We start from the raw sequence: 11,329 nt of genomic DNA, 5'->3' as shown, positions 1-11,329 counted from the left end.
ATATATATTTGTGTGTGTGTATACACACACACACACACACATATATATATATATATATATAATATGTATATAACCTATAATAGATTACCTGCTGTCTAGGGGAGGGGGAAGGGAGGGGAGGGAGGGAGAAAAATCTGAAATTGTAAAGCTTGTATAAACAAAAGATGAGAACTATCTTTATATGTAACAGAAAAAAATACTTTATTAATAAAAAAAAAGAAATACTTTACTAGGTAATTTCTGAAATACAAAAAGGCCTGATGTTCTATGTGAAATTTTTGGTCAATTATCTTTAATATTGTCCAATTTAACAAAATATCAACAACTGAGCAGCATGTTTGAGAATGACATGAATTTAAAAAAAAAAGATTTTATATCATAAGAAAACTATCCAATTCACTTTACTTCTAAGAAGGAAATGGTTCAAAATGTATTATGGGTACTATCTTATTACTGTAGCAGTTGGGAAAATGGGTACTTCCAGTCTTATATGCTAAAAAAAGTAATCTGTTTGTGTCTTTGGTCTTTGACTTAGAACTTCATGCCAAATATTAGGCTATAATAATTTTTTCTTCATTTCTATCCATCAGGGCCTTGGTTTCCAAGGTTACCCAGCTCCTTTGGCTAGTGGGCAGCTGCAAGAAAAACTGGAGACTGAATGAAGTTTGTCCTGAGACTGCTTTGCTTCTTTTTTATGAGACCTTATTTTCCATCTTTGTACCACAATGGCCTAAGTGTCTCATGATGCCTCTTCTTATCAGGGAGAAAAGTCCTGGGAGTCTCAGGGACTTAAAGTGTTGCTGGGCTCCCAAATATTTACATTTTCATGACAAGGATACCACTTACTTCAAATTAATTAGTTTTAAATTACTGAATTGTAGATATTGAAGGAAAGAGAAGTTTTTTATATTCTTGTTTGTTTTTTGTGGGAAGTGGGAAAGAGGAGAATATAGTGTTCTTCTAACCACATCTATTCTTCCTATACATACAATTGTATTATATCTCTTATAAATAATCCCATGATCAAAATGACAATGAAACTACATTCAGTCACCAAAAATTCAACATTAATTACTTTTGTTTTGAGCTAAGTTCCATGGAATTGAATAGACTTTTGTCTTCTAATTTGTTGGGGTAACAGGATATGAAAAGGAAATAATTTGAAGGCAGGAGACTTGAGTTTGAATCTCACATTTGACACATATTACCTGAATCTTCAAAGGAAATGATAACTTCATGAAACCTCAGTTTTCTCATCTTTTAAATGGGAATTAATAAAAATTTCACCACCTACTTCATCAGTTTGATGTGAAAAAAAAATGCTTCATAAACCCTCAAGTATTACTTGGAGCTGAGGCCATTCAGTCCAATCTTCTAATTTTACAATTGAAGAAATTGAAACTATGGGAATTAAGTGACTTGCCAAAGGTCACAGAGGTATGAGAAACTTTATTAGAAGGGGTTTTCAACAAATATTCTCTGAGTTCAAAGAAAATGCTTTATTTTGTAAATAATGGAATTGAATACCAGAGGGGTAAAGATTTGAACTTAGGTCCTTCGGCTCCAAATCTCGCACTGTCCATTGCACCCCACTTTCAAATACATGCTGACAGTCTGAAGGTCTAATCACTAACTCACCACAAGAAGCTTCAGTGACTCCCAATTTCTCTTAAGACAACTACATATTCCTCTGTTTGGCACTTAAAGATCGGGACAACTATTCTCCAGTCAATTTTTTCATTAGGCTGATTATAGATTTCTCCTCTCATGCACAATCTGCTTAGCTAAAATGGTCCCATATATGAAATTCCACCTGCCATCTCCATGCTCTTTCTCCCCACTTCTGCCTTTTGAAAATCCTAGCTCCCTTCAAGTTTCAATTTATGCGACAACTCTTTCAAGAGATACTTTCCCTGCTTGTGTCCACCCCAACTATCATCTTCTGAAACAACCTATATTTATTTTTTTTATATTTTATATTTACATATGTGGAAACATTCTGTTTTTCTCCAGCATGCTGTAAACACATAAACCTTTTGAAAGTAGTGACTGTCTCCTGACTTCTTTTTGTATTGGAATACTCTACATTGGACTTCTTTGGCATATGTTGAAACTTTCTCACTTTTTCTTCATGATGAAGCTTTATACCATACTGACTCACAAAATCTTGGATTTCTGTTCAGATGTCCACTTCCCTACTCCCAATGTCCTTCCCTTCATTATTGACGAATCCTTTGATCACTTGCATGTAGTATCAGCTCCTAATTCCCTTTTGTCTATGATTTAGAAGCAAAAGGTCTATGTTCCAATATTGGCTATGTCACTTCCTAATTGTGTGACCATGAACAAATCACTTAACTTCTGTACTTCAGGGGCTGGGTTTAGATGATCTCCAAGGGGAAGGGACCTTGTTCAACTCTAATATTCCAATAAAATTGCTTATCCTATAAGATGACAAACCTTTATCATGCATGAGATCTCTTTCTAGTTGCCAAGACTGACATATGAAGCAAAACACCCTAGCAATGGAGGGGGAGTGAGGTTCAAACTCACAATTCCTCTCAAGTGTCCAATTTTAAATCCTGCCTGAATTGCTTGAAGCAGTTCCTCTATTAATGTTTAGCAAGCCTGCTCACTCTCTTTCTCAAAAACCTCCTAAAACTCCATCTGTTCATGGAAGCATTTCAGCTACAATAACCACTCACCACTCCATATTGCTCATACTGTATTTTATCGGTGTGCATTGTCTCATGTGTCCCCTGTGTGCATTTATATTGTAATCCCCTCAAGGCAAAAATCTTTCTTAGCTGTCTGCTGTATAGAGTACAGCCCAATGTACAATTCTGTATATACCTATGGCACTATATAAATAATGGTTAATAATAAAAATACCATTGCTGCTTCATTCTTTCCCTTGAAGGTTCAGGGATGCTTTTTGTAGTATTCACAGCAACACTGCATAATTCAATGAGGAAACTTTAGAAAAATGATTAATTATTCAGGTAAAAATGCCCATAAATTTTAAAATACTTTGAATTATTTTGAAAGATACTCAGTGTCTTTTTTTGAAAGTACCAGTGACTGGCTGTAATTATAGCTCCATACCGTGTAAAGCTGAATTGATTGTTGAAACAAAATAACTACTATCACCTCATTGGAAAAACAAAAGTAACCACTTTTGATAGTGGGAAAGAGGAGTGGAGGAGGGAGAAAGGGAGATAGTATTGGGGGGGGGGGGGAGAGTGATACAGAGACAGGGAGAGAAAGATAGGGATAGAGAGATACAGAGACATAAATAAACAAAGAGAATCAGAGAAAGAAATAGAAACAGAAAGGAAACCCAGAAACAAACAAAAACAGAAAGGCAGACAGAGAGAGAGAGAGAGTGACAGAGGTAAGGAGAGACAGACATAGACACAGAGAGACAGAAAGACCGGGTTGGGGGTGGGGGAGGAAGACAGACAGACAGAGACAGAGAGAGACAGAGAGAGACTCTGATCATCATAAAAAAGGAGAGTAGGAAAATTGTTTTTTATGGAGTAATAAATAGTCTGAGTGGTTTTGAGACTCCAATATTGGATGGATGCTAGTTGTCTTCAAAAAATGCTACAGGAGAGCACCTAACATCCCTCCTTACTGAAGAGGATAAGTCTATGACAGGGAAGACATTGATTTCCATACCAGTGATAGAACAGTTTATCTGTGGATGTTTCTGTTTTCTTAAATATCAAATCTGGTGTTAATCATAACTGTTGTTGGATTAATGTTTGAGGCATGGTTAATTTAATTTACTTTACTTCACTAATCTGTTGATTCAGGTCTGAATAATATAGAAGTATCAACCCCCTTAGTTCCATTCAAGGTATTAATGTTTGGAAAAAGTAATGTTAAATGAAGAGGTGTATTTTGCATCCTGAAACATATTTCCTGATAATCACTATTTATTATGGATACTAATCAAATACCAGTCATCTATGAAAACATCCTCCTTCAGCCCAGAAATCTAGACTAGTAGCCTTTAGTGGGTACAACAGGGTAGTTTCATATTTAATTCATTCATTAAAATTGTATTCTTGGTATAAACCCCTTTCCTGAAGACAAGAGATTTACCTTTTAGAACAGAGGTACTCCAAATACACAATGGGAATACTCAGTGTGATGGGAAATGAATAGTGTACTGAAGTCCTAATGAAAAGAGAGATTCTTTTTAAGTGTCACAAAGAATCATTTCTGGGGCAGCTAGGTGGCACAGTGGATAGAGCACCGGCCCTGGAGTCAGGAGGACCTGAGTTCAAATCTGGCCTCAGACACTTAACACTTACTAGCTGTGTGACCCTGGGCAAGTCACTTAACCCCAATTGCCTCACTAAAAAAAAAAAAAGAATCATTTCTTTATTTGAGTGTGGTTTATTCTGGTGCCTCTGAAGTAAAATATGGTATAATGCAAAGAATAACTACCAGGTAATCCAGGGAAACAGTTAGTTCCAATGGCTACAATTCAATTCAATTCAATTCTTTGTGGAAGGATGCAGTCTATATATTTCACTATAAATGAATACAGTGAACTTGGTCTTCTGAGATTACTTATTTCCTTAGCCTTCAAGGAAAGCTATTGGTCTAATGTGAAATGCGGAATAAATCTCAAATGGAAAAATGAGAACCAATGGAAATTTCCCTAGGTATAATGAGAAAATGAAATCAGTGGAACTTGATTGAATGAATTAAAAAGCATTTTTATTAAATACCAACTATGTATCAGGCACATTTGTATAGATACAAATGCAAAAAAAAAAATAAGACAGTACTTGTCCTCAGGGAACTTACTTTCTCTTGGTCAACCTAGACTTCTTTCTAACTACTCCACCTCCTTTTTGAAAACTATGCATAATCCCTATTAGCATTAGTTTCCTCTTAAGTATATAACAATGATATCTTCCATCTAGCCTTGACTGATAACCACGACTGCAAGTGAACCTGTTCTTTTCTGACCCTACAGAACTTTGCCCTTTTATATACTTCCTTATTTTTGTTTTGATTCCCCAGCACCTATCTTGAAATGCTTGTTGGAGAGCAATTTGGAATTATGCCCAAATGGCTATAAAGCTGTGCATACCCTTTGACCCAGCAATACCACTATTAGATCTTTTTCACAAAGAGATCATAAAAAAGGGAAAAGGACCCACATGTACAAAAATATTTATATCTGCTCTTTTGGTGGTGGCAAGGAATTGGAAACTGAGGGGTTGCCCATCAATTGAGGAATGGCTGAACAAGTTGTAGTATATGAATGTAATAGAATACTATTGTGCTGTAAGAAATGATGAGCAGGCAGATTTCAGAGAAACCTGGAAGGACTTGCATGAACTGATGCTGAGTGAGATGAGCAGAACCAGGAGAACATTGTACACAGTATCATCAACATTATGTGTTGATCAACTGTGATAGACTTGATTCTTCTCAGCAATACAATAGTACAAGATAGTTCCAAAGGACTCATGATGGAAAATGCTCTCCAAATCTAGGGAAAAAAAAGAACTGTGGAATATGGATGTAGATTGAACCATACTATTTCTTTTGATTGTGGTGCTGTTATTTTTCTTTTTTGAGGTTTTTCCTTTTTCCTCTGATTCTTCTTCCACAGCATAACTAATGCAGAAATAGGTTTAATGTGATTGCATATATATAACCTACATCAGATTACTTGCTGTCTTGGGGAGGGGGGGAAAAGGGGAAGGAGGGAGAAAATCTTGAAACTAGAAATCTTATAAAAATAAATGTTGAAAATTATCTCTACATGTAACTGGAAAATAATACAATACTTTTATAATTAAAAATAGATAAATAAATAAATAGGCAGCTAACAACAACAACAACAACAACAACAAAAGTCATCAGAGCCACGAGCAAGTCATTAGTTCAAGCATTAAATAAGGAATTTCCAAAAAGTGTTTATGAAATGTTGAAGGCAGGCATAAGATTGTCCTACAGCACTGATTTTGTGTGTTCATTACATGGAGAGATAAACACATCTCCATTACATGGAGAACTAAAGTAAGGATTTAATTAGGCAGCATAAAATGAGTTAGTCCATAAAGTTCTATGAGTATGTTTAGTGTGAAATAATCCTAACATTTCTCTTGCTGCCTTCATTATGATAGGATCCAGTGACACACCTTTAGCCTCCTTCATGGTACAGTGGAATAACTACTTTTTCTGGAGTGAGAGGACCTGGATTCAAATCCTACATCCCTATGTGACCTTGGGCAACTAATTTAATCTCCCTGGGACTCAGTTTCTTCCTCCATAAAAGAAGAAGGTTGGTCCAGATGACCTCTGAGGGTCTTTCCATCTCCTTTTAGAATCTTCTCTTTTGGGCCCACTCATTCAGGGAGCAGACTAAACAAAGCAGAGGGTAAACAGCCTCTGGCTAAGATTGGCATTCAAACCTGCTCACAGACTCTGACTTCTTGCACATTGGACAATGCTCTGGAATTAATCTGTGGTGTCTGGTTGTTTGGAATTATGATGCAGCCCCTTTTGAGTCAATCTTGTGCCATTTCTGTCCATTTGACAAGACCAAATGCTGTCAACCATTAGGTTGTACTCTAGTAATATAATTTAACATGACTAATTTGGAAGTTGTTTTTTACTTACCATCTTAAGGAGGAGGAAGGGAAGGAGGGAGAAAATTCAGAGCTCAAAATTTTGTTTAAAAAAATGAATGTTAAAAGTTGTCTTACATGTATTTGGAAAAAATAAAATACTATTTAAAAGGAAAAAAAATGCTTGTTGGATTGAATTGAATATGTGTACCTGACTTATTCACTCTACTAGACACACATACAGACATACAGAGACAAAGAGACAGAGAGAAATACCCCAAGAGGGATGTGGGGGAAGGGGGAGAGTCAGAGTCAGAAAGAGACAGAGAGACATGGAGAGAGAGAGAGAGAGAAAGACAGAGAGAGAGAGAGAGAGAGAGAGAGAGAGAGAGAGAGAGAGAGAGAGAGAGAGAGAGAGAGAGAGAAAGAGGGTACTTAATGGGGATTGTCAAAATATACATTATAGGGAATTCTTAGCTTGGTAATGAAAATACTAATCTAGCATCAATTGAACTACCAAGCACATGGGCCATCAGGGGAATTATTAATTAGCTCAACAATATACAAATTTATCAATAATGACTCTATATAATAAAAATAGAATCCTTAACAATAATCCTAGAAATATAAGGCACACAATTATTCCTATAAAGAGGATTATAATGGATTTGAGTTGATACCTTTCTTAAGGCCAGTGGAGCCTATTTAGCAGGGAGAAAGGGGAAAGGAGGGCAAAAAGAGGAAACCAGAGAGCAGGACAAGGTGTCAGTCCCTTTTTGATTGGGGCTGGGTTTGAGGTTTATGGGAAAAAGAAATGTGGAAACAAATTAAAGAGGCTGGATTTTGTTTGGGGGTGGTGGTTTAAGGAAAGCAAATAATTTAGAAAGGACACATAGCACACATTTTTGCTCAGGTTGAAAGCTAGCAAGCAAGAGACTGGAACCAAGATCAAGGGCCAAAGGACTCAAATCCCTAATGAGTATTTTGGTTAAATGAGATCTCATGGTCATCATTGTGTTCTTTCACCAATGATAAAGTAATACCTTTTTTATTTGGGGAGCTCTGCCAGCTTAAGGAGTCAGTTTATATAGAGGAGAAGATGACCCCAATTAAGTGAATAATTGCATCTCTCTTCTTGGGATCTATGGTATTGAATCAAAAGGGTCCTGCCCTCAGACTGTGTTAGAAAGTTTCCCCTGTAAAACCACTGAAAAACATTCCAATATTGGCAGGAGTTAGGAAAGAGAGAGACAACTAATTCAACACTACCTTTCTATTCAAATATCCAGAAGCTTTAGGCTGCCAACTTGGACATTACCAAGAATGGGAGGATATGAAGACTGACCTCCTAACCATCAACCAACATTTATTTAGAATACCTATATGTGAGACATATTGCTATGCCCTAGCATTACAAAGGGAAAAATTAAGTAACTCCTGCTCTCAATGAGCTTTCATTATATTTTGGGAGACAATGTGTACATGTGTATAAAAGTATATAAAATCTATGCAAAATACAAGCCAGTTTGGAAACTGTCAATTGCCTCTTTTTGTATCCATAGTGCTTAGCACAGTGCCTAGCACATGGTAAGTATTTAAAAATGTTTACTGAATAAATGAATGGGAAGGAGAGGCAATAACAGTTGGAGAGATGAAGAAAGGCCTTAGGTAGCAAGTGACATCTGAACTGAGATTTGAGGCAAATAAGATTCTCAGAGGCAAGGAAAAACATTAAATATATGATAGGACAGCCTGGACAGAGGTATAGAAACAGAAGATGGAGGGCCATGTATGAGAAACAGCAGGAAGGCCAGTTTGGCTGGAATAAATAAAGCAGAGTAATGTTTAATAAGCCAGGAAGGAAGATTGGAGCCACAGTGTGAGTTGTTTTATTGCCATTTGATCCTATAGGAAATGGGGAGTCACAAGAAGTTATTGAGCAGGGAAGTAACCTGGTCAGAATTGTGCTTAGGAATATATCATTTTAGCAGCTCTTTGGAGGATGGATAAGAGACTTGTGGGAGGGAGATCAATTAAGAGGCTAAAAAAGACATGGCAACTGAGAGTTTCAGGGACAAAACCTCCATGTTTGTTCATTCTCATGCCCACTGGGGCACATCTGCCATTGCTGCCACGCTGAGGATTGGGAATCCCTGAGTCATTTACAACATATATTTTATTTTCAAATCATGGAACAAAACAAGCATTTCCAGAGCACAGTACAATAAAAAAGATGATTTCACGTAAAACTGCAAATCTACCATGTACAGCTTGCTATTCCCTCCAAATATACAGCAAAATTACCATGCACATTCCGTTTTTTCCATTTTTTTCTTTTCTCACCCCCAAGAACTGACTACCATTATACACACACACACATATATGTATTTATGTATATATGACACACATATATATATATACATATATGTTAAATTATTTTATACACGCTTCTATTTATAAGTTCTTTCTCTAGATGCAGATAGCGTCTTTCTTCTTAGGTCCTTTATTTTTAATTTGTGCATTTATGATAGTTAAAATGACTGAGTCATATTGGCCAAGACATTGGAAAAGACAAGGAAATAAAGTAAAAAATTGGATCTGTGCATCAGAAGGAAAAATTAAATGATGATTTTGAACCATACTTTAGTCCACAAGAAAGGCCCAATAATGCACATATAATACTTACCAAAGTATGGCCTAGTCTGTCTGCTCTAATGGACACAACCCACCTATACATGTCCTGCTTAATATCATAAGATATTATGGACAGTTCAGCAATGGAGAGCCCCACTTTCTATCAGATGCTACATTTGGACAACCAGGGGTTCTAGACAGCACTCTATTCATTGGTTAGCAAGGCCTTAATTTATATCTCAGTGGGATTGATTTCTTAGCTTTTTGGAATAACAGTTCTCAGGGATAGTCTCTTTAAAATTCTGCATGTAATAGCAATTATGAATGTATATCTAGTTTTTAGGTAGATCCATGATTAATGAATAGGCAGCTTTTTTCAATGAGATCCTAAATAGTATGAGTACTATAGACCAAAAAGATGGAAGCACTGAAGCTGAGCAGCACAGATGTTATTAGCCATGTTCCAAAAGTTGGCAGTTCTGCAGGTGGTGGTGGTTCCATTGCCGGTAACATGGTGAAATCCAATAGTTTGCCACCAGTCACCACGGCTCCTCCCAAACCAACATCTTGGGCTAATGTTGCCAGAAAGCCTGAAAAACAACAACCTAAGATGAAAACCAAAAATATGACAGCAGAATCAAGTCTTCTACTGCTCCTAATAAAACATAACATGTATTTTGGAACTGGGGATAACAAAGGGCCTAGGACAGAAGCCTCTCCCATGTTTTGGTTCAAAATATCTTTCAGCAGCCAACACAAGTATCATCTCAGCCTATAGGCTAGCAGGTAAACAATTGGCACCAGTTCTGCAGGTGGTAGCAGGGTAAAACCTGCAGCCTCTCCTTCACCACCACTATTCCACCCTACCCAGCTTTCTTTGCAATGACGAGCCATCCAGCCACCCTATGAGTGGCACCTAGAACGACTGCAATGGATTGGAGCATAATGGGATGGAAGCGAGGTAAAAGGGTGTTGCAGTCTCTAAACAATCCTGGGTGTGCTCCTTCAGAACCTCCCCAGTGTTGAAGTTATGGCCCATCAATAATTAAAATCCCAAGGATTTTGACTGAAATCTGAAACATGACAATTTTCATCATTGAGTTACGTTGAGGACAATATCCATAATTCCACTGAAAATAATATCTGGTATAGCACCAAACATAGCAATAAGAATTTGGCTGTTGCTTATCACTCCATGAATGGGAAAAGCACCCTCTATTGATTTTTTAACTATCAAGAATAGTGAACACTTCTGTAACATAACATAAATGAAAATCTGCTGAAGAAATCAAAGCTATCTATTGCCATATGAAAAAATGCTCTAAATCACAATTGGTTAGAGAAATGCACATTAAAACAACTCTGAGGTCCCACCTCATACCTATCAGATTGGTTAATATGACAAAAAAAGGAAAATAATAAATGTTGGAGAAGCTGTGGGAAAATTGGAGCACGAAATATTGTCAACTGATCCAACGATTCTGAAGAGCAATTTGGAACTATGCCCAAAGGGCTATGGGGCTGTGCATACCCTTTGACCCAGTAATGCCACTACTAGGTCTGTATCCCAAAGAGATCATAAAAAATGGAAAAGAACTCACATATACAAAAATATTTATAGCAATTCTCTTTGTGGTGCCAAAGCATTGGAAATAGAGGGAATGCCTATCAATTGGGGAATGACTGGAAAAGTTGTGGTATATGAATATAATGGAATACTGTTGTGTTATAAGACATGATGAGCAGGCAGATTTCAGAAAAATTTGGAAAGACTTAAGTGGACTGATGCTGAGTGAAGTGACCAGAAACAGGAGAACATTGTACAGAGTAACAGCAATGATGCAAGATAGTTCCAAAAGACTCCTGATGGAAAAATGCTCTCCACATCTAGAAAAAAGAACTGTGGAATCTAGATGCAGATTAAACCATACTGTTTCTATTTTTTTTTTTGAGGTTTTCCCCTTTTGTTCTGATTTTTCTTTCACAACATGACTAATGCAGAAATATGTTTAGTGTGAATGTGTGTGTGTGTATATATATGTATGTATATATACACACACACACACATATCAGATTATTTTCTCTTTTGGGGA

The 11,329-nt window shown here is 36.7% G+C and overlaps 1 pseudogene; it reads left to right on the top strand.

The window, feature by feature from the left end:
* The first annotated feature begins 9,138 nt into the window (after positions 1–9,138).
* LOC122747309 lies at positions 9,139–10,055 on the top strand (annotated as a pseudogene).
* Positions 10,056–11,329: the final 1,274 nt, after the last annotated feature.

This window comes from Dromiciops gliroides, chromosome 3 (genome assembly GCF_019393635.1).
Source record: "Dromiciops gliroides isolate mDroGli1 chromosome 3, mDroGli1.pri, whole genome shotgun sequence".
In the NCBI taxonomy this organism is placed as follows: domain Eukaryota; kingdom Metazoa; phylum Chordata; class Mammalia; order Microbiotheria; family Microbiotheriidae; genus Dromiciops; species Dromiciops gliroides.
The sequence above is the reverse complement of the archived record's forward strand: the minus strand, read 5'-3'. Positions and strand labels throughout refer to the sequence as shown.